Below are 24,683 nucleotides of genomic sequence, written 5' to 3'. Positions count from 1 at the left end.
ATTGAGCAGGCCTTTGGCCTGTTGAAGGCGCGGTTCCGCTGCCTAAGCAGGTCTGGTGGGGCACTAGTATTTAGGCCTGAGAAGGTGGCAAAGATCACCATGGCCTGTGTCATGCTGCACAACATGTGCGTCCGACGGAATGTACCACTGCCACCTGACATTGACATGCATGGCCCGGGTGAAGATAAAGGGGATGGAGACGGAGGTGAAGGAGCCCCCCTGCCAGTACGTGATGCATGGGACGGCCATGCTGTACGCCAAGCACTAATTGACGAATACTTTTAAGATACAGGGACCATGAATGACTTTTGTCAGTCAGACACTGGGCCTATGTGAACATGCACAAAGGGAATGGTGTAATTTGGACATTGAACACCGTAACACATTAAATGGATGCACACCAAAAATAACAATGTCCAGCCATGGATTGTTCTCCAGAAAACTTGTGCATTATATGAAAGTGCAAAACTGTGCCCACTCCCCCCTCCCACAATCCCCCAACAAACTCCCTCTCCCACCCCACAAACCCTCAAAACACCCCTGTTAACTCCCTCTCCCACCCCACAAACCCTCAAAACACCCCTGTTAACTCCCTCTCCCACCCCACAAACCCTTAAAACACCCCTGTTAACTCCCTCTCCCACCCCACAGATGCAAAGTGTCCCCATGTGTGCAACGGACAGTGCTCCCTTCCACAATGTGTTTTGCCACAATGTCATTGTCCGTGCATTCACTTCTTTTGGACTTTAGTGTCGGGTGGTGCCATGGCCGACTGTCGTGCGCTCCTCCTTATGTGACGCACCGGACTGGATTGCGCCGAGGTGGTAGGGCTAGTAGTTGCGGAGGAGTCTATTGTCAATCGACTTTCTGTGTGAAGGTGTGGCTGCTGCATCAGATCGTTACCTGCAAGGATGGCCTCCGTGAGTGTCCCCATGCACTCCCGGAAGGCACGCGTGGATGCCTCCAATGCTGCAGTATTGGCTGCTATTGCCCTTTCGATGGCACTCATGGCCTCATTGCCTGCTTCCACCTGCTGGCGCATGATCTGGAGCATGTACTCCTGCCGGGCCTCGACCCTTGTCAGGCGGGCATCAAATGAGGTGTCGTCCGCAGGTCTCTAGGTTTCTGGCAGGGTGGAGGAAGGCAGAGTGGAGGAAGGCAGAGTGGAGGAAGGCAGAGTGGAGGTAGGGGTCTGTGCGGAGCCATCCTCCGGGGCACTGTCCTCAAACAGCGCATTGTCTGATTCCCCGAGGTCGGAACCATGTAGACACGGATCATCGAGGCACTCAGACTCCGCTAGAGGTTGGGGGCTGGCAATGTGGCTTTGGGTGGGTGTGCCAGGCATCATGTCTGATTCTTCTTCCACCTCTGTGGACACATCGTCCCTGTTGGCTGGCGGCAGGGCTACCACTGTTGTGGTTCTTTGTTGTTGGGCAGTGGGTGCAGGTGTCCCCTGCAGGGTTGGTGCCTTGTGTGGCACACTGGCTTTGGCAGGTGTCTTTTCCTTGGCCGGTTGTGTTGGGGTGTCCCTTGCCCCCTTGCGTGCACTGGACGTGCTCGCACCCCTGTCCGGTGGTCCACCTTCATCATCGGTGCCTGGGGGATAGTAGAGATGCAGGTCATCAGTGATGTTGTCAAATGGCAGCTATGTTGAATTGCGGTGGGATATGTTCATGCATTCAGCCATCATTTCATTTCTGGTTTGTTGCTTTAGGTGTACTGAGGGGGTATGTGGGGAATCAATGCATGGCTGGTGGGGTAGCATTAGTTTGGTCTCTGTGTGGTGGGTGCATGGGCATGGTTGGGTCATGTGGAACCTCTGTTGGGATTGGGGTCGTCACTCAGCGTCCATGTGGTGCAGGGAGTGACAATGATTATTCTATGGATATGTTGATGCATCACCTTGCCCACTCTAACTTCCCCAGTTGGGCCACGTCATGTGTCGTGATACGTGGTTGTGATGGTACACTCACCTTCCTCTGTGGTGATTGCTGCGCCGACCTCCTGATCTCCAATCCCCTCAATGGTTTCGGGGTCAATGAAGTCACTTGCCGTCTCCTCCTATGGCATCAATTGGACTGGGGAGTGTGGGCCACCGCCTGTCGCCATTGAGGCTCTCCGGTTCTCAGACATGATCCCCCGGACACAGAGGCGGAGGTCGTCCCACCGCTTCCAGCAGTCCCGCACACTCCTTGGGGCGCACCCCACTGCTGTCACCCTCTGAGCTACCTCAAGCCAGACCTCTTTTTTGCGGGTTTGGGCCGCATGCTTTAGGTCTGTGCTGCGTATTACATCTGCATGCTCTTCCAGGGTGTTGGCGAGCTTCCTCTTCCTCTGTGTGGATTTCCTGCTGGCCTTGGACATGATGATGCTCCTCTGACACACTACGACACGGGAGGAGTGTTGGTTGTGGAGGATTGCAATGGATTGTGTTTTTAAAGATGGCCGCCGGCCCATTTCCCGTTCAAGCGCGATGACGTAATTTCCGGGTCCGGTTTTGCGAACACGGTTATTCCGTGCCGGAGTTACCGTGCCGGTGTTTAGGGGTTCATTGAAGGCGGTTATGGAGTGGACGCAAGCCACAATGCCGGTATAGGGGGGTTGGTGGGACGTTACCGGGATGGCGGTTTTTCCACTACCGGCATGGGGGGACGCGCGTGCTCACGCACTCGTGATCGGCAGCTGGTAGCGGGTTCTCGAGGGCACGGACACGCACTTCCCGCCATGCCGGTAATTGTGCCGGATTTTCCGGCCCACTCGTAATGAGGCCCATGGTGTCTATGACCTCCCTCCATGAACCCCTACCCAGATCCGCCAGATGAAGTGCTAACTACGCATACCAAACCCCAATGGTTCACAGGGTTGTTTGCAAATGCTAAAATGGGTGTTGGAAAGGGATAAAACTTATAAAGTTATTAAAGCAAGGATGGCCCCCGCCCACCGCAAGACACCATGTGCCCTGAACGTTTGATGTAAGCTCTCGAAAAATCCCACCTTGTGTTAACTAATGTTTGCTGCTAATGTACAACGGATAAAGCGTGAAGCAGTACCTAGAATGCATGTTTATAATGTAGTGAAACACGTTTTAAAAGTGTATGTAGGTCCTCAAGGGGTGTTAAGCTAGTTTTTGCTATAAATGAAAATGTTAAATGAACATATTGCTTCCATGCTCTTGAGTACACGACCCAACCTGACACTACCTCACGTTTGTTATTCATCTGCCTGTCCCTTGAATTACAAGTATGTGTTCGACTAACGTCATGTATCGCAAATGCTACTGCCAACCCCCATTGTTATGAATGAAGAGATATACAAATTTGTAAACGATAGAAATATGTAATCATCCTAATGCTACTAACTTTAGCATCTGTCACCTCTTATGGTATATGATGCAGCCCAGTGCATAGAGAATCGCTCAGAGTTACAAGGCCATCTCCCCCTCCTCCCGCTAAGGCCCGCCAGCACAGCCTCGCCTCCCTATATTTCTGCTGGACCCGCTTCAAGTATTCATCTTACCCATGTCAGAGGCCACCATGGCTTGTCCAAGTGAATTATGTGCTACCTGGTCCTAAATCCCACCGCCTTTGAGGGGCCAGATATGTGCCCTTACTGATCCAATAGTACTCCTGTTCACCCCAAGTTAATGGGCCATAGAGACAGTTATTCACCCCTGTACTAACATATCGTAAAACAATCCCTCACCACATCTAACAGAATAGAATGACAAGGCAGCATACCCAGAGCCCTCTGACAAGACACCTGGACTTATGAGACCGAGTCATTAGGTCAAGAGTAATTGTACACTGATGTATTGGTGAAGCTTCACATTACATGCTGTCTTTCCTGTCGCCCACTCGATCTTAGATTAACATGTTGTAGGGTTTGCAGGACAACTGGAATTGTATAATATGATGAGTGTGTGTGTGTGGCCACAAGGGCAAAGTGTTAGTGCAACCACCAATCATCGACACAGACTGCGTCCGGCCTGGCAGCTCCACCCCAAAGAGTCCAGCTGACCCGTCCACCCCACGTTGGCACCACGCAGATGTCCACCAATCCTGGAGCAGCTCGTCGACACATCGCCTATAGCTTAGTCAACGCCACCCAATCCCTGAGACCATGTGCCCCCTATAGCTTACAGGATGCATGACGTATTTTTGTAATAAATATGACTGTCTTTGCTATTGTCAGACAGAGCGCTCTCAGAGCTTGCAGAGTCCTTTGCATGCCCTATACCAATTTATAAAAACCCTTTTACTTCACCCGCACTTGGTCCTGGTCTCATTCCCTTCTGGGGTGTGTCCTTTACTGCCTCTCACTGAGGGGGGTTACTGCCTTGTGGGGGACACTTACGTTCAGGAATCAACCAGGTTCTAACCACCATCTCACGCCCCACAAAATAGTGGCTGGGAGCTGAATGAGAACACCCCTAATGCCTCCATCCAGTGCTCAGTTAACTGCAGATTTGTTTGGAATGGAAATGTGTGACTATTGAACTGTATGAATTCCAGTATTTCTGTCATTTCAGGACATCTTCAGCGACAAGGGTGCAGGGCAGTACAGAACACAGAAGGAAATGCTTCAACAAATAAATCTCAAGAATGTTGTCTTCCCTAACGATTCCCTGGAGATGAGGTCCTAATACACAACCACACGAGGAAAAAGTGGGACGAACACGCCGTCTGCTGTCAAAGTGCAGGGCAGGCTTGCCTGCATGTTCCTAGGATATGTGAAGATCTTTGCTGGAAAAACCCCTCTGCCCGCACCCCTACTAGAAGCAAGTACAAACATCGGGGATGAGCCAAAGCACGTGCAGACGAGATCTATGACAAGGAAGAAGGACGCAGAAGCTGACAAGTAGAAAGGCAAAGGGTTCATTGGACTGTGGCTTGGTTCTGGGCACTCTTTTAGCCAACTCTTAAAGGGTTAAGAGAAGCTGATGCGAACACTCTGTGCTGTCATTTCAGGGTGAAAGAAAAATGGGTTGTTCTTAAAGCCACAGGAGCTTGTTAAAAACTTTGGACTGAGGCATGCTTAAGCCTTGATAAGAAGAGGAATATGCCAGATTCTAATCGTGTTTTCGACAATTGGAAGAGAGTTCAGTATCCCGCCTCCTTTCACACTGAGTTTTTGTTCGATTTTGCCCATGGTGTTATCCAATGACAACGTTTCAAGGATCGTATTTGACGTTCTTTTCTTTGTTCTGCGCTTTTATCCGGCTATTGTGGGGAGAACTTCTAATATTTGTATTTTCTTACAAGATCCTAAGAATGGTCCTATTGTAAGGAAACTACTCGCAGAAATCATCGAGCAATTTTTGCAGTTACCTGAGTTTAGTGGGGATAGTACAAATGCCACTATCGACTGATGCTGCACACAGACTTGTGAGAAGGGTTTTCTTTCGTCTAATTGAAGAGTTCCCGCATCTTGTTGGCAGACACACAGATGTGCTCACATTTCTAAGGGATCCTAGAAACACTGCAAATTTGAATGTAATCTTGGAGGGTATTATAATCTAAGTGAGCCTATACTCCGAGCGAACCGACAGGACAGTGGTGTGAAACTTTCCTTTGAGGGACAGATCGAGAGGTTGCTGATAATAGACACACTTTTGGTTCATGCTGAAAGAACTTCATCATGTCATCTGGGCTAAATCAAATTCGAGGAGTTGACTGGGAGCTAGTGTATGTCATTGAACTCGTCTAGGCATACTGAGAGCGTTTTTTTCTTCTTGCTGGAAAGATATTTACATTTCATATGGTTTAAAACAGTTTCCAGAAAGAGATTGAGAGTTTTCTCTTATCATCCAGTAAGCAGACAGTGGATCGAGGGCGAAATTGCCAAAGTCAAGACAGCAGCTTCCAGAAGTAGTGCATAATGCTGATGTATTAAAGGTTACTTTTTCCTTCCTTAGGCAGTAAAAGATGGGCAGCAGCAACAGTAATTTCGTAATGTCTGATACAGAGAGAAATTCATGTTGTCCACGAAGTAGATGCTGCAAATTAAAGTATCTTTGCATCATTTATGCTTACATTTTGTTCATCATAGTGTTGCTTTCACTCACGGTTCCAACGTCATACTACATTAATGTACATGGAGCTTAGACTCCAGTGAATCTTCCTGAGCAGAAGGAAGGAACAATTGTGGCAACTACTAGACACCCAAGGCCCTATGTAGTTATTCCTGTTCCAAAGAAAGATGACCAATTACCTGAGTCTGAGATATGTGACAGTAGAAATCATTCACATGCAAGAAAGGTTGTAAAAGTTGTTTGGACACAAAAAGCATGCTTGGCAAGACAGGCAAGACAAGAGGTTTTTAGAGGATGAGCCTATACAGGTAATGCATGTAAACACACGTGGTCCTATGATAAATATTTCCAAAGGTCATCCCTAAAATAAAGACACTCATGGAGATATTGTGAGACATTTTCATGCCTAAGTGGTCTGCTGAGCAGATAAGATGTTCTGAACTTTTTCCTACTCAGACAGCACATGTACACCGTCCACTGATAGATGTGCCTATGATTTATCCAGAAAGAAGAAGTTATGCTGGTACACTTCACGACATGATTATGGAAGGTCTCATGAGGAGAATGAGAACTAAAATGAATACTCAAGAAGATGATTTTGAACTGAACGATTACCTGGACAGTACAGCTCACCTAGGAAATGACATTTGGTATCAACATATGAAAGAAGTGGGAAGAAGGACCTCAAATGAGGAATGCTTTGTGTGTGCACTCCTGCTATACAGTATGGGGAAGTCTAAAATCTTCGTAGCTATCAAAATAGATGTCCAGGCAGCTTATTGTCTTTCACACATAGCACTTTGCAAAACCAGAGGCCAGTTCATGGGACGAGATGACTACCTCAAATGGGCACCTGAATGGACAGATCCAGATGAAGATGACTATGTGCAGGATACCAAGACAAGAAACAGAGCCCATACTAAGAATCATGTGATCAGATACAAGAAGCCTGGAGTAAACGGAGCTGGAATCAGATGGAAGGTGAACAAGAAACTGGAGGTTGCAGAAAAATCTGCAGAGAACAGTCGAAGATGGAAGAAGAGAGGACAAATTCAGATCTGGGGATCTGTGTTATCACCAGATGGATGGGAAGAAGGAGTGGTCATCTGTAGAGCCTGGGTGATCATTGGATGTTATAAACCGATCGTTCACAATGTGCAGACTGGCTGCAAGCCATTATGGCCAAGACTTGCTAATCTACTGACTTGGGTCGAAGATAGAGGAGGACCCTTGCAGATAGTACCTCTTGAAAGTTCAAAGCTGTGCTTCAGGAACAATGGCACAAAAAGAGTTGGGCCCTCATTACGACCTAGGCGTTGGACCATGGTGCTAATAGCACCATGGTCCATGCCGGTAACTTACCGACTCCGCCGTGGCGGAATGGGGAATTACCGCCCCATTCCGAGGTTAGTGGGGCGGTAATTCCCCATGCCGCCATGGCCCTTCCCCATTCCCATTTTTGCCCCATAGGGCTCAAAGGGACTGGGGAAGGCGCTAATTACGGCACCGTAAATTACGGTGCCGTTATTAGCTCTTAGGTCCATTTGCGGGTTGGTTTTTTAACGCCTGCTAAAAGCAGGCATTAAAGTGCCACCTGCAAAAGGACCTCGTAATCAGGCGTTAAGGGTTTAACGGTGCCGCCACCTTTTACGGCGCTGTTAACCCCTTAACGCCTGGGTTGTAATGAGGGCCTTGGAGAGAATAAGAATTGTGGCTGAATCTTTGATGTTCCGGGAATGGTACATGGTACAGCAGTGATCAAGGATCATTATTGGGCTTGTGGATCCAAGGCATACATGAAGTTGGCAAAGGACTGTGGAGGAATATGCACCTTGGTGAATGTCCAGGTTCCAGCATTGGTGATTCCAAAAAGTGATTTGCACCTTGACAACTTTCCAAAAGCAGATGCTAACCTAAGGAAGAGGAGATCTGTGGAGTTGATATAGAGGATAAAGAGAGAGAGAACTATTTCTCAGCTTAGTCAATAGAAGCTTTGGATGTCATACCCTATTAGCATAGGCTGTTCAGCCAGACCTCATCTGTTTTCATGTTGATCTTCATGCCAATTATCCAGGTTGGAACAGACAGCAAGTGGCTCCATATTACCAGATGGTAATTGCTGCAAACAATTAACACTACAATAAAGTGAATCAATGGGATCATAGAAGAGATAAGAGCTATAGGACTGATGACTCTTCCGAACAGATACGTCTTGGATATGATTACAGCAATGGATGGAGGTGTTTGTGCAAGAATCAGAGAATCATGTTGCACATTTATATCTTCTCATGATAGAGGCCATAGACATGCTGACGAAACTTCATGGCCAGATGATAGATGAAGTGGAAGACATTGCTGATGACAGTTGTTTTGGATCATTCTTCTCTTGGGTTCCACAATGGATGACAGACATTTTCAAGGTCCTTTCACCCTGATAGTGATGATATTGCATGGATTTTGTGTGATGAATATAATAATCTCACAATGCAAGAAGACAGCAAAGAAAGCCATAGGGATGAAGATTATGATCGATGTTGAATCAGGAATCAGGATGGAAGCTCAAAGACCTGACAGATGAACAAATCAGAGACTTTGTGAAGGCTAGTATCCATGCACCTGAGGGGACAAAGTTCCTGTATCCAAAGTATAACAAGAGGTATGTGGGATGATGGACCTACTTCAGTCCAAGTAGACAATGTAGTCTTATGACATGGAACAAAGATGAGCATGTGAAAACAGCAGGGTGCCTGAAGGGGGTCATAAAGATATGGGTCCCAAAGAAGCTTTTCTTCAGGCTAAACTGTCTCGATGTGAAGGATGATGTGGCAGTGGTCGATGAATCACCCAGAGCGGGGAGTGTACAGGAGGAGCCAAGTACCCCCACCTCCACCCGACCCGCTCCTTTTACCTGTATGCTGGAAACCAGAGTATGTGACGTATACTGAACAATTGAATCGACAAAGAGCGGAGTATGGACTCAGTCCAGCACCAGTGAAAGGGCCAGTACCTAAGAGAATCTGGGAGCCAAGGTACCCATTGCGAAAACCATATCTGTATACAAAGAAATTCCATGGCCATTTGAATGAAATCCCTGAAGAAGCAGAGCCAATAGGTGGCAAGGAGGAGGTGTCACTAACCATTGCCAGTATATGTTACATTAAGCTGAAGATGACGTACATAAAAGAGATGCAGTGACCAGAGAATACAGATATTCTATCAGACATCAAGAAAGTAACAAGGATAAGTGACATCTTGGGCTCAAGGTGAAGAAGCTTATGCCACAGAAACAGATGAAGATATGAAGTTATTTTACACGTGTACAGATGCAAAAGAAACGCAAGCAGCAAAGCAATCGTGAAGCTATCTTTAGCTAATAGATTGCGGCAAGCGCCAACGTATATATTTATATAGTTATAAGAGAACTATGGATGTTTCCACTAAACGTACTATAGCAAGTTGGACAGTAGCAAAGAAGGCCTCATTTCAGTGTGTCACAGTTAAAAAGCAAGATTGAATTACAAGTGTATTTCAGAAGGCGAGTCTGGACGAGCCAAGAAGCCAAGGTCTTATCAAACTGGAGTGAACTGACATTGGCTACAAAGTCGTGTGAAAGAACAAGACTGTTGTTCAGAAGGCACAAACATAACAAGGAAGATGTCAGAGGTTTATCAAAAAATAATATTAAATGCACGAAAGGGCTCGATTCCATGGTTTCCAGTCACGTGTAAGCATGAAGTTGGATGAACGAGATGGTCACACCTACGCACAAAGGCAGACTGGTTCTCACTCCCTAATTTTCTCAGCACTAATAACACTTTCAAGGACATGCTTCAAAAGCCTAATTGACAGTAGACCACTGAGGTGATGATAGATTGATATGCTAAATGGTGGGAAGCTAAAGTTAAGGCGACCTCACCAGCACCTGGATGGCCAGCGTGCAGGCTGCTAACATAGGTGGAAAAGTATTGAAGGAGGAGAGAGTGCCAACCAATTGTGGAGGACCTGCGTAGGTAGGGGTCCTATAGTGTGCAAACCAATGGGACGTTGTGTATTTAGTGACGTTCATAGTGGTCATTTGTAGAGGAGGGCTTAGTAGTCCCACCTGATGTTAAGTAACCAATCACATAGTTACCATTTTTTAGACTAGTATGGATCATATACTTAGATGTTCACTCAGAGCCAATCACTCATGCTTATAATTTTTGTAGGTTGCCACGTAGGATGACGTTAGCACACGCATAGGTTAACGTCATTGATGACAAATATTGCTTATAAATGTTCTGTTTTTTCTTAAATACATTGAGTAAGAGGATTGAGTGATTGCGTTGATGTTTGTTATGCTCCCTGTTGTAGAAAATTGATATTAAAACAGTCTTCCTTTTGTGAACTTCCTGAGTCGGCTCTATTATTGATGCATGAGTAAAGTCTGCATCCCCATCCATCTCTAGGGTAATTGCTAGTCATCAAAGAGGCTGGACTATCCATTTCACAGTTACAGATTACAGGTTCAGTTACAATATGGCAGATGCCGGTTTACAAACCAGGCAAAAGGCAGAGGAAGATCTGTCATATAAGTCGGGGTCGAGGGCAGTACTGGAGAGGTTGAGGAGCATGGTGGACCATTGGTATGTGGTCCCCCGGTCAGTACAAAGGAAAGGAGGAGGTGGGGGTTGCATGGGAACAACAGTTACAAAGGGTACCACAGGCAAGGGACAGAGGAGATAGTGCTGAACTACAACCGAATTACAAAGATATCACAAAGGGGGTGAAGGTAGGGAGCGTTCAGAGACCCTAAGATTTTGCAGTAATGCTTACACAAACTAACATGAGGGCCAAAATATTGTTGCCAGTCAAGATAATGAGGGTGGTGAAAGGGAAGGTGGATGTGGAGGAAAAGGTATGGTTCACCCAGGGGTGTGCATAGATTCTGAATTCAGCTGAAGACGCATGACTGACAATGAGAAAAGCAGTGCCTGTGAAGGAGTGCAAGGAGTGGAAGGAGGGAGAACACACAGAGGGGCAGGATTGTGAGGTGCTAGCACCAGTGCCTGTGGGGGTTGGGGTGGATGACACAAAATGCTGTGGCAGTGGCTCTATGTATTTCTGAGAAAGGGAAGGAAGAGGGACGAGGAAGAGGGTGGGGACACAGGCTGGCTTGCTACCAGGGAGGCAACTGTCTGCAACAAAGGGTAGGGAGGACATTATGGAAAAAATGGTGTTCAATGGCGGATTTACCAAATAGGGGCCTGCAGGGAAAGGGAGGCATGTTATTGGTAGCCCCAATGGCTGTGGTGACGGCAGCTACTTAGTGTACCACCCACATTCTTAAACCCACAAATGGGGTCTTGACAGCCTGGGGGAAACAAAGGGGCAAGAAATAAACTGGATTTCAGAAGGACGGGTGACTGTGCACCTTAGACGGGGCAGTGAACAAAATGCTAGTGGAAGGTGTAGTGTCAGGCAAATGCATGTCAGAGATTGTCAAAACAAAACAGGATGCTTTCAGGGCATGTGCACCAATGAAGGAAATTGACAGGCCCATATGTAAAAAAGGTGGTCAGTGTCAGCATAACTCAATAGTGTTTGGGGGGAAAGAGCACAGTATGGTGAATTACAATCAGTGGTGTTGGCTCTGGGAAGAAAGAAGATAACTGCATCTGAGCAAGAGTGGCTCGTGACACCTGACAATGACCTACAGCCACAGCTAATGGCATCCATAGAAGAAAAGGAGAGGCATGTGGAGGAGCCTGACGTGGTGAAGATTATCCTACAGAAGAGCAAAAAGGAGGATCAAAGGAAATGTGAGTGGCACCTGTTCATTTGGAAATGGGAGGATGAACATATTACGCAATATATCAATGCAGGGAAAGAGCAAGACAATGCATTTCAGTGCCTGACAGAGATGGCCTGGTGGCCCATGGCAAAAGAAGACTGGCAGGAGCACGTGGACATGTGTGTGGCTCATTGGAAGAAAAAACAGAAAGAGGAGCCAAAGAAGTAGCAGTTCAAGCAGATGGATGTGAAAGGCACACAGTGGGAAGACTGGCTCCATGGCCTACTGAGAGAGTGGTCAGCAACCAGGTATTCAACATGCAAGATGCTATTTGAGAGAACTATGACAAGCACTGACAGTTGTTGCTGAAACTGACTGCAGGCACACCTAGGGACTGGGAGGTACTAGAAGCCTACTATATACTGGAAAGTAAGAGAAACATTGACTTTGACTTGGAAAGTGCAAACAAACAGGGATGCTCAGAGCTTGAAAGGGGCGGATATGTAGTTATGGCTGTTTTTGTTGGTTTAGATGCAACCTTGAATATGGCTGATGCTAATAAGTGAGCAGTGCGTATGCAGTGAAATGCATGAATGAATGGCCTTTCATTGGTTTGACCATTTTAATTGTTTACTTCCTTATTGAGTTTGTATGTATCAGAATAGTTTTATTGCAGTGTGCTTTATGTAGAAGTAGTGCAAGGCTTTGGCCAGCAATGCATAGATGAAATGAGAAGAGTGTGTACACGTTACATTTCTAATTCTGCACTTTCTTTTGGTTTCTTTTAGATTCTTTGGCTACAAATGGACTGGCCTAAGAGACTGGCCTAACAGTTGAACATCCATGCCAAGCGATGTCCCAGCGCAAAGCACAGCTGAGCTGTAGAATGCAGTGATGCCTCAGAATGCTGGGCATGAACAGCCCCTCCTGAGAAGTACACAGTGATGATGCTGCTGGCTCAAATCCCAAGGCTGCCGGAGGCTGCCTTGCAGAAACAGCCTGCAGTTACGAAATGCACTTTCTTTGCCCTGTTCAGTGAAATGACCTGTTTGTTATTATACGTGTTTTTATATGAGTGGAGAAATGGATTTTGCTATTCCATTGTACATAAGAATGAGCCAGGGCTGGGAGGGGTAGAGCAGAATGTAGCCCTCCTATGCACTGGTGGGTGTTGGCATTACAGCGCTTTTCACCCCACATCTGGTCTCCTGTGTATTATTTGTGCCTGAGTACCTGCTATGCCTGAGGTGGCGTGGGGAAGCTGAAGGGAGCACTGGTATAGGGGGTGTTGTATGGTGACCCCTCCTGGGAGCATGGTAGCTCCCAGGATGTTGTAATTGGTCACGTGGCTGAGCCACGTGACCAACCTAATAAAAGAACTGAGCGGCTTCCGTCTCAGCAGTCACTCGCATTCTGGCTCCAGCGTCGTTCCTGTTGCACCATGCTGGTGCTGCGCTGTAGGTGCTGGGCCCACGGACGGGGCCCAGCTTAAGGATGGTGCCCCTGCCGGGCAACGCCGTCCGGACGGTGCCCCTGCCGGGCAACGCCGTCCCTGTGGGTCCCCCAGCCATGTGAGGCGGGTTGGGGATGCGACCCCGGCCTGGGTGCCCCCAGAGCCGGGACCGTGGTGGCCAGGTGGACCTGGCCACGTGTGCGGAGCTCCGGTGATCTGGAGCGGGGTGGGCTGAACCCCCACCCCTGAGTATGCGGCATGGGCGCCGCCTAAGTGTGTATACTGTCGGGTGCCACCCGACCCGAGCATGGGGCTGCCCGGTGATCCGGAGCAGCCCCCAACAATGGCGACGAGGGCTAGAGCCCTGCGTGTGAAGCGGCGTCGGCCGCATGTGGAGGAGCGTCTGCCCCCACCGCCACCAGGAAGAAGGAAACTGTTTTCTCCCCTTCCCGGGGGGAGTGAGAGTGCCCCGCGGCATCGGCCGCACAGACAATGTGCGGAAAACATTGCCGGACACAAGAGATGGATGCGGGCACATCTCCAACTGGGCCCGCTAAGGAGGGAGAGGGGCCCCGCGCGCCCCGAAAGGGAATGGTGAGGCGGTCCCAACTCCAACTGGGCCCGCATAGAACATGGTGGGCGAGCTGCCTACACGTCCCCCGAGGGAGATGGAGGAAGTCCGCAGCGTCGGCCGCGTGGGTGTCTGCGCCCCTCCCCCCATCCTGGACACGGACTCTGCCGCATCAGGGGAGGGGAGAAACAAATGGGTGGCGTCGGCTGCAATGAGAGGAGGCATGGCCGCAACATACGGATGCCCGCGTTGGGGAGAGAGGTGAGGCCCTGCACCCCCACAACAGGCAATGGAGCGGCATCCGCCTCAATGGGGAGGTCAGCTGCCCCTCGTTCCCATCTGACGGGACTGCCCGTGAGGAGCAGGAAAAGAGGTGGGTGCCGCCGCACAGCTGAGGGGGCCCCGGTCCAAGAGCAAGGCGGCCCCGGTCCAGGATCGGGTGCCGCCCAACAGCGGGGTGCCCCCCTCCCAAGAAGTGTTGTGGCGGCTGAGGCCGCAACAAGGAGGTGAGCTGCCAGCCCCTCCCCCAGCAACTACAACGAGGTGAGCTGCCTGCCCCTCCCCCACCCGCAACACGCTCTGTGCGGCTCCGCGAAAGTGGAGAATGCCCCGAAAACAGGGAGGGGCCGCCAAACAACTGAAGCGGCCCCATGGGAGGCGGGCCCAACAACAACTGGGCCCGCGCGCAAAGAAAAAACAATGCTGCAGGCCCGAATCCAACGGGGCCTGCAAAGGAAAGGGACAAAGGAGGCGGGCCCAACACCAACTGGGCCCGCAAGAACAAAGGGAGAAGCTGCAGCGATGAGGAGGAGCTGCCCCCCCCCACTGTCAGGAGCAGCATGCGATGGTCTCTGCCCTGCCACAATGAAGAGCGGTGTACATCGCCGCATGGGAAAACGGATGCGGGCCCGACTCCAACTGGGCCCGCAAACAAAATAAGACCGGTGCCGCCTCCCCGCCCCCGCTGTGAGGAGGAAGATGCGGCTCTGCCGCAACAAAGAAGTGAGCCGCCGGCCCCTCCCCCACCCCAGGCAAAGAGCAGCGAGGTGGCTGCATTGAAACAACTGGGCCCGCAGCAGTGAATGGAAAAACTGTGATGCTGGCCAAACATAACGCCAGCAACCCCCATGTGCGAAAGGTGGCCGGTTTGTCCGTCGTCGGTGCCCTGACTCTGGACTTGGCCGATGTGGCCCCTGGGTTTCCCCCAGGTGCGGCTTTGCCGGCCCGTTTGTGACTCTGGTGAATGGTGGCCAAGGGGAACATTAAGGAGGACCCTAATTGGTCTCCTGCAGCTCCATCTGTGCAGAAGAGGAGCCTCATCACCGATGGCCCCCTGAAGTCGGCCGACACTGCTGTGCGGGGGGTGGCCCAGCGGGTGGACAGTGTTGGGTGGTGTACCTCTGTACACAAAGACTGCTTGATGTGGGGCCAGTGGCGCGCACCAGCGGGCTGTGTATTAGTTGAACAAACTCACCCAGACTAATAAAGTGGTGTACAATGAGTAGAGTGTTGATAGGAGTAGGAGTGTGTAGCGTTTTAAGTTTGTTTTGTTGTTTATTAAAAAATGGAGTGGTGTTGTATGGTGACCCCTCCTGGGAGCATGGTAGCTCCCAGGATGTTGTAATTGGTCACGTGGCTGAGCCACGTGACCAACCTAATAATAGAACTGAGCGGCTTCCGTCTCAGCAGTCACTCCCATTCTGGCTCCAGCGTCGTTCCTGTTGCACCATGCTGGTGCTGCGCTGTAGGTGCTGGGCCCACGGACGGGGCCCAGCTTAAGGATGGTGCCCCTGCCGGGCAACGCCGTCCGGACGGTGCCCCTGCCGGGCAACGCCGTCCCTGTGGGTCCCCCAGCCATGTGAGGCGGGTTGGGGATGCGACCCCGGCCTGGGTGCCCCCAGAGCCGGGACCGTGGTGGCCAGGTGGACCTGGCCACGTGTGCGGAGCTCCGGTGATCTGGAGCGGGGTGGGCTGAACCCCCACCCCTGAGTATGCGGCATGGGCGCCGCCTAAGTGTGTATACTGTCGGGTGCCACCCGACCCGAGCATGCGGCTGCCCGGTGATCCGGAGCAGCCCCCAACAGGGGGGATCAGGACGAGCCTGTACACAATCCATGCTACCTCAAGTCCGACGAAGTTCTTACAGTCCATAGATGAGCGACTGTCACGCACGCACTATCATTATTGCCAATACTGTGATCTGACTGACTGACCTGCCACTGTGCTGCTAGTCTGTACTCTCCTTGCCGCCCTCATTCTAACTGGGCTTCTTGATTGAGTTGTGCAGCCTGTCCTGTCTTGCTCAGACAGGGCCACTGCCGCAGCCAGTCCAGAAGAACATTTTCATGAGGGCACGTGCAGTTCTACTCTGCAATGCGCAGGTGTGGCCTGAGGCCCATTGTGCGCACGCACAGCGCCATGGCCAAGCCCACACCTGAACCTCACGGTGCCTCTTGCTGCAGTGCTGAGTGCCACCGCTACCTTCAAGTAGATGAGATAGAAAAATTAATAAATAATGTATAGAACAAATGTATTAAAACGTGCTTATTGGTTGTCAGCAGCATTTGCCGTTCCAGATTCTCACATTATAGGCAAGCACCTAACTGTTAAGGGGTCAGTGGTCCAAGACCCTGTGTTTTGCCCCACCAAATAACACTCAGGATGCAGGAGTCATGGTGGTGTAAGACTGCCGAGCAGAACCCGCTCTGCCCTTTTATTGGTCTGATGACACGTCTCCCACGTGTCACTTCACACGTGACTTTCATACGAGCCCAGGAGGGGCTTAAGTCACAACATCCCATACCAGAAAAACAACGATAACACAGTGAGCAATAACAGGTAACTGCTGGGGTTGCCCCATCCACTTAAATACACATTGCCCATTGATTAACTTGGGGACTCTGAGCTACCTACTGTCACGCCCGTAGGGTCACATTGGGCCAGCGCACTGGAGACATACATATACCATTTATTAGTCCAGGGTGGGGGTTGTTCAACTGGGACAGGCACCACAGCTTCAGATGTTCCTTGCTGAGTACAATTTAAGCCATGCACCTTGCGGGGCCACAGTTCATTGTGGCACTGGCGATCACCATACATTTACTGGTTGAGGGACTCAGGGGGGAGCATTTGTCAGTGCTGGCAAAGCCGCACCTGTAGATGCCAGGGGCCACATTGGTTGCTGTTCGTTGGTGGTGGCGGGGTGGTGGTGCTTATCTCCCCCAATCAGGAGGTTCACGAGGAGGGTGGGGCAGGTTGCTGGTCCGGGCCGCGTTTACCTCCTTCAAGGTGGCCACTGATTTTACCTGCATTGGCAGCGGCTGCTTCCATTTCTCTCCCCCAGGCAGGAGCTGGTAATATTGCCATGTGGCGGCAGTCCGGCATCCCAACTGCCTGGGCGCACAGGCACCCTCCAGGATGAGGGCCATGGCCAGGGCAAAGTCCCCGGATTGTGGTGGTGTGAGCTACTCTACTTGTCCCAGCTGCGGTCCTTCACTCCATTTCAGCAGAGGCTGCGCCTCCTTACAGTCTCCCCAGGTGGGAACGTGGTCCATCCTTATATTTTTCTTTCAATGACCGTTGCACGCTCTGGGGACTCCAGTAGGGTGGTCCTGCCTGACAATAGTTGTTGGCGTAGATCCAACCTTCATTTTTTCAATGTTTCCTCTCTCCCCCGAAGCTGGAGCGACCATTGTGGGTCGCATGGTTTGGGGGAAGCCTGCAGGCAGTGTGTCTGGCTGGCCATGCCGGTCTTGCAAATTTGCATGTGGAGCCCATCGATGCCGGGTTGTCACCCGGCGGTGGGCTGATGGCGATCTTTGTGGGCGACATTTCGGTGATGCCGGCCCATCCATGGTGTACCGGGAAGACCGGCAGATCCTTGTTGGCTGTTGGGGGCTGTGGGGAGGCTGTGCCCCTCGCTGTGGCCACTGTCTTGGCCCTGAGCGCCCTGCATGCCACAGATACACCAATGCCAGTCACATGTCAGTCATGTGTCCCTGCTTGTGGCCACCAACTTGGCATTTGGTTCCCTGCTCGCCACGACTTCATCAACACCGTTGGCCCACTTAGTCACACCATTCGCATGGCAGGGACCGGCTGTGTCCCTCATTGTGGCCACCATCTTGGCCTTTAGTGTCCTGCATGCCATGGCTTCATCAATGCTGTTGGGACACTACTCCATGCCGGTCGCGTGGCATGGACCATCTGTGTCACTTTTGCCGCTGTAGCTCATCCAGGAGGGAACTTGGCCATAATGGCAGCATGGCAGGAGCAGGTTGAGCCCCTTGTATTTGGGATCGGCGGTGTGCTAGATCCCATCCTCGTCGCCAGTTGCTAAGGGGCCTGGTGGTTTCGGACCCTGCTGTTGGAAGGCCTTGCTGGGTAGGCCAACTGCGCAGCGCTGGCTCGGCGCCAAATAACACTCAGGAGGCAGGAGTCATGGTGGTGTAAGACTGCTGATTGGGAACCCGCTCTGCCCTTTTATTGGTCTGATGACACGTCTCCCACGTGTCACATCACACGTGAATTTCACAAGCGCCCAGGAGAGGCTTACGTCACAACACTAACCTTGCATAGTGCTTGCACTGGTCCTGTCTACGTGACACCCTACACAAGCGTACATAGATGCTGCATGGAATCGCTGCACATGGAAACAAAGTAAGAAAGATCCAGAATTGTCAGAACGTTGCACTACCAAGCACACTGGCACGGCAAGAAGTGGGGATAACTTAATCATTCCTTTTTTAACTAGATGTTTCTTTTAATGTTCTATTTCAGGGACAGTAATGAAAGAGAAAGCCTACCCATCCATATCCTGGAAAGAAACCAAACAATAAACGAAATCGTGAAGAAAGGATTTTTGTGAAGCTTTTTCAGAATTTCTTTAAGAAGAGACAGCCTTTTTAGAATGTGAAAGCGAGTGTTCACAGTCCACGCATACCCAATTAGAATGCTCACCAAATAAATGGCAAGGTGCTTTTGATGGATTTCACTCGGACATCACATCCCAAAAGTATTACCTACCGTTATTAGTTTAATGAGAACGATATCAGTGGTCATTGCTCTAAGCTTCTATTCACGGACATCCCCTTTACTGCAGAAGTGAATACATTGACATTTACAAAAACAGCAGAGTGCGACTTTTGCCAGCCATAACCATTAGAGCAAATCAATGCCACGAGTCAAAGGTCATTGTTTTTCCTATCAGGTCGATGATGAAATGAAACTAATGGAGAAAGTTCCAGAGTTGAAAATTCAGACTTCGATTCCAACCGAACTTAAGATTTTACTAATTATTGGACATCCAAGAAGGTCTCCGGACATTCTTTCAGATAAAACAAAATCGATATCATTCATCGCAGCACCCCAATACCTATTATATTCCCCTACTAAGAGGCCTCAAAAAGCTATTGCATTTACTATGCATATGTTGAAGCAGCCTTTGGTTTATCTGCCTGGAAAGGTTCGAAGAATCCCCGTGGTGAATATCTTGATTTTAATCAACTCTGGCATAATGAAATACTAAAAGTCAGTGTAAAAGGCAGTCAACAACATCACTCAGTGCTGAACCATTTCAGGCAGAATACCTTTCCCCACACTGAAGTTTTGTTCTGAGACATTGAGCCATTTGTTTCTGTGGGTCCTTATATCTTGAGTCTGTTAGCAGGGCTGGTTTTTAAAGTGGATTTCCAAAAATCATTTAACTTTCAAACATGTGGCCTTCCATGCAAAGCATTGGCCTAAATGCATAAATAAGAGAGCAGTGAGAATAGTATACACAACATTTAGGTAAGTATGTGCAATCAGAGCAATGCAGGCAGGCCATCGATTAATATTTTGACCATCATTTCACAGGAACGGAAATAACCAGAAATTAGATAATTACTTTTGCACGCACTTTTGCCATTGGCCAATCAGTTGGCTGGAACAGTGGGTGAGGATATACAATCTCCACCTGCTTCTGCAGCCACCCGAGGCCCTTCCCCGGATGTAGGCATTTATTATTATTTTTGTTTTATGTGGGAATGCAACAGGGAGCCTCTCCCTGTTGCATCCCACTCCCAACCTTCCCAACCTTCCCCAATCACACAAAACCTCTCTCTCATACCGTCCCTCCAAATTTACTTGCGGACCGGAACTTTGAGCCCCGGTCTGCAGCCACTCCCACTACAGCCGCCACCAAAGAAATGGAAAAGGGACTTACTCACTAATCCCTATGGCCATCTTTTATTCATTTCCCCTTCCCCTGCAGATTGGCTGTGCAAGAAGCACGAATCTACCAGGGGGAACAAAGGAAAGCCATTCACACCCCGGATGAACCCCAGGGTGCGAATGGCTTTCATGCCCTGATGGTGAGGGATGGGCCTAGCTGGCAATGGTCCACAGCCCTCACCGAAAGCCCTCGCTTTGCTCGTGCATACCATGGCTCAGGCTGGTGGACCATTACCGACCAAGTCTGCCCCCCTACCAGGGCATGAAAGCCATAATTGTTAAATCAGCTTAGAGATCATTAAGCAAAGCCAAAGAATGTTTCAGAGAAGCGTTGGAAATGGTGACATGTCTTTGCTGCTCACTTTACTGCACTGTACTTGCAAACTGTTCATTGTGAGGTTTGGGGAGAGTGTGTGTAGGAGGCGGGTTGGGAGTGAATGGGTTGGGATGCACAAGGAGCTTGAAAGAGGTGGGGCACAATAGCAATTTCCATGATGCAGCGCGTTAGAGGAGGAAACAGAAAATGAAGTCAGTGACATTTTGATGTGGAAGCGGAAGAGGTGTGAAGGGACTGGGCAGCAAGAGAGTTTCTCCAATGTATGTGATACGTGAGCAATTAAAAGAAATATCAACACTACATCTGCCTTGGAAACCACGGTACCAGTGTTAGTTCCAGGAGAAGTCTTGTAGGGAAATCGGAAAAAAAGCATGGAGCTTGGATCACCTGACAGCACAAGGACGAAAGGAGAATGGAGAAAAAGCTACATCCAGGCCATTTCAGGAGCAAGGACATCCCCCACCAAGTCTGTATCAATGCTGAATTAAAATCCAAAATGCTACAACAATCCAGTTTAATTCAGGATGGTCAATGCCAGGGTCAAATAATCCCCAAAACTCGGATAACAAATGTAGTGTAAGGAGCCCGTTATTTATTTTTTTGGGATAAAACTTTTTATTGTTTTCTTTTTAAACAAAACATACAAATACAAATACTAATAGGTCCACAATCAGAGGCCCTACAACCCACCCTTCCCCTTTAACCATGGGGTCCTACTTTATGTTATTTGAAGGAATTTTTTGCCACATATGATTACAATCTTTTACAATAGCATACAATAGACCTATTTCCTGTTGTGTTTCAACACTCATCCTCCAGGCCATCTGCTGTAGGCAAAAGTCAGTGAGCATCTGCCCATTTTTGCAATATTTTTTGCGCCTTCCCGGGGCAACCCCTGGCAGTGTACATACACTCTGTATTCCATCGCGATACAGATGTCCACGTCTGTGGTCCATTGTTCGAAGTTCGGTATCACCGCAGACCCCCAAAGCTGCGCTATGTTCCTTTTTATCAATGCGGTAGTGGTAGATATAAACAGTTTCTCATACCATGACAGATCACTGTCCTCATCCACCCCCAACAGCAGCAGTTTCGGTTCCCTGTGGATCGTCTTGCCCAGGACCCTCGACAGTTCGTTAAAGCACTCCTGCCAGTATTGTTGAATGTGTGTGCATTCCCAGAGGATATGGAAGAAGGTCCCTTCCTCGCTTTTACATCGTAAACAGGTTGGGTCAGCGATCTTGCACCATTTAAATAGTGCCACTCTAGGGTAATATACCCTGTGTAGTATTTTAAGTTGAATTAGCCGGAGTCTAGATGAGATGGCTATTTCTCTGGGGAACATCAGTGAGGCGACCCATTCCTCCGGAAGTATTTCTCCCACATCTCTTTCCCACTTGGACCTTAGGCTCACCAGTTCAGGTGTGGTAAAAGAGGTTATGGCGCTATACAAAGTCAATGTAACTTTATGTTTAATCCTTTCTGGGAATATATTGCGTTCCAGTGGGGTGTATTCAGGCATGTCTATCAATTCGGGAAGGTGGGCTTGTAGTGCATGTTTCAGTTGCGTGTAGTGGTACTGTTCAGTCGGGGGGAGATTGTGACGAGAAGCCAGCTCTGCAAACAGTATTACGTTAGTCTCATTTACTACATCCCCAAACTTTATTATTCCGTGCTTTGACCAAGTAGGCCATTTCGGGAGTTTGTATACTCCCGGGAGGTTTCTGTTGTCCCATAGTGGTTGCGCGTGTGTAATTTCCTTTTCCCATCCAACATATTTGTGTGTGTTGGTCCATATTTGCGTTATATGTGATATAGTTTGGGTGGCCCCTCGGTCTTTACCCCGATAGAGGTGTTTGATTATAGGTCTTTCCTGTGTTTCGGGGCCCGATAAAGAGTAAAGAGGTGTCGCCGTGGAGTTTATCATTTACGACTGCCATTTGGCAGGCCCAGTAGCATGTCTGCAAACGGGGAAGTCCGATCCCACCCTCCCATATTGACCTTTGAAGAGTAGCGATTGCCAGGCGTGGGTGGCCCCTGCACCACAGCAGCTTCCTGAGGATTTGGTCTATTTTTTTAAATTCGTTTTGTGGGATGTGCAGAGGAGCATTTTGCAGTATATAAATGAGTCGGGGAAGGGCCATCATTTTGAAAATGGCTGCCGTGCCTAGCAGTGTGATTGGGAGGGATGTCCAGTGACAGACATCTTCCTTGAATCTTGTTGTCACAGGGTGTAGGTTTTTAGGCACATAGTCAGTCAATTTAGATACCTGTATGCCCAGGTATCTAAATTGCTCTCTCTCCACTCGGTAGGGGCACTCAGCTGGTATTGTGTCTTATGCTTGTCTCAATGGGAACAATGTGGATTTGGACCACTTGACCCGAAGGCCACTGAAAGCACTGTATCTTTCCAGCAGGCGCGTCACTATGGGGCAGGAATTTCTTGGGTCTTTTAAATATATTAATAGGTCGTCCGCGTACAAGGACACTTTGTCCTCCCAGCTATCCGACCAGCCAAAGCCTCTCCATGTTTCCGTGCTTCTCTCTAACTCCGCCAGGGGTTCAATTGCTAGTGCGAATATCATGGCCAATACGGGACATCCCTGTCTCATTCCCTTCCCCAGTGCAAAGGGCCCAGATATGTATCCGTTCACTCTCGTCACTGCCTCCTTGGACTTATAAAGGAGTTTAACCCAGCTCATGAATTGTGGACCAAAGCCCATGTGGAGCATTATTACCCATATTGCCTCCCAGTAAATCGAATCAAAAGCTTTTTCAAAGTCTATTGCAAGCAGACCTAGCGGGCCTTGGAGGGAGTCTGTTCTTTCCAACGCTGAGTGTAGCCTATGTATGTTCATTCGGGTGGATCTCTGCGGCATAAAGCTGCATTGATCTGGATGTATCAATGAAGTTATGACTTGTTGTAATCGATTGGGCAACACCTTTGCAAGCAGTTTAACTTCACTATTTATGAGGGAAATGGGCCTGTACGAGCTACACTCATCTGGTGGTTTGTCTGCTTTTGGTATCACTATTATAGTGGCTTTCCTTAGGTCTGGGGGCAGGCAACCCTGTGTATGTGTGTTCTCAAACATTTTCAGTTGGTGTGGGGTATTACGTTTCCTCCTATTTTCTTCCATACTTCAATTGGGAAGCCGTTTGTACCTGGAGCTTTGCTGGGCTGGAGCTCTGACATGGCTGTGGTTAGTTCATCTTCCGAAATATATTTTTCTAGTAGGTTGAACTGATCAGCGTTGAGTGAGAAAAGGGCAACATCTGTCAAAATGGTGGTGTCAATAGGGGAGGATGGGGTTTATATAGCTCGGCAAAATTTGTTGCAAAGCCTTCTGCTATATCTCGGTCAGCCACCTGTGGCTCTGAGTTTCCAGTTGTGTGACTTCTAACCTGGCTAAGACCCTCATCTCTTTGTTCCAACCATGCTAACATTTTGCCCGCCTTATCCCCAGTCTCATACACCCTGGCTTACATTGCATTATGTGTTACTCACCGGACGGGGAGTATACCAAATCGGTGGCCGGAAGGCGCAGGGCTGAACTATTGATTGAAGAGCTAGGTCGGGGCCTCCAACCTAGCCTCCTCTCTGTGAGGGCACAAGACCTTTTTAACGATATGACTCTCTGCTGGGTAGAACCAGGCAGAGAGACTGATCGCTCAAAAGGGCGGGGAGAACACACCGCCACAAACCCAGCTGTAAAGGAAAAACAAGAGGTGAGCAATTGGGAATACAGAAAGATCCCTTTCCCTCGATACTTCTTTCTAGTAGTACCTGAACTATGCCCTCCCCTTGATTCAAGGCAACTGGAAACCACCTATAAGTAAAAGAGGAGAATGTAACCTGTCCTGACTATGGTTGTCAATTAGCGAAGGAAAATGAATAACCACACAAAAGAAAACCCTTACCACTAATGTGCTGTTGAATCTGCAATATCCAAAGAGTTAATGACCACAGAAGGGCAAAATAACAAATAGGTAGGTTAGTTAGGGAAACTGAACCCGGGCGGAACGAGGGCCGCACTAGAGTCGGGTTGGTGCACTATCAGCAAAGCGTCCCTGTGCACTACTGAAGAAAGCCCAATTGAAGTTTTATTGTGGCAAGAGGATGGTAACAGCAAAGGACACAATTAAGTTGGAGTGTTGCAGGTGATATAGTTTGGCGGCAAGGTACAATGAGTACAGGAGATGTGCTTGGTAGCAATTGGTGAAAAGAAGGGAAAAGAAGGGTCTTACCGATGCCGTGATCGCAAAGTTCCAAAGCGGCAGGCAAAGCAGTCCGTGAATGAAGGA

The sequence above is a fragment of the Ambystoma mexicanum genome, chromosome 4p, assembly GCF_040938575.1.
Source record: "Ambystoma mexicanum isolate Mex_15411 chromosome 4p, UKY_AmexF1_1, whole genome shotgun sequence".
Lineage (NCBI taxonomy): Eukaryota > Metazoa > Chordata > Amphibia > Caudata > Ambystomatidae > Ambystoma > Ambystoma mexicanum.
The sequence above is the reverse complement of the archived record's forward strand: the minus strand, read 5'-3'. Positions refer to the sequence as shown.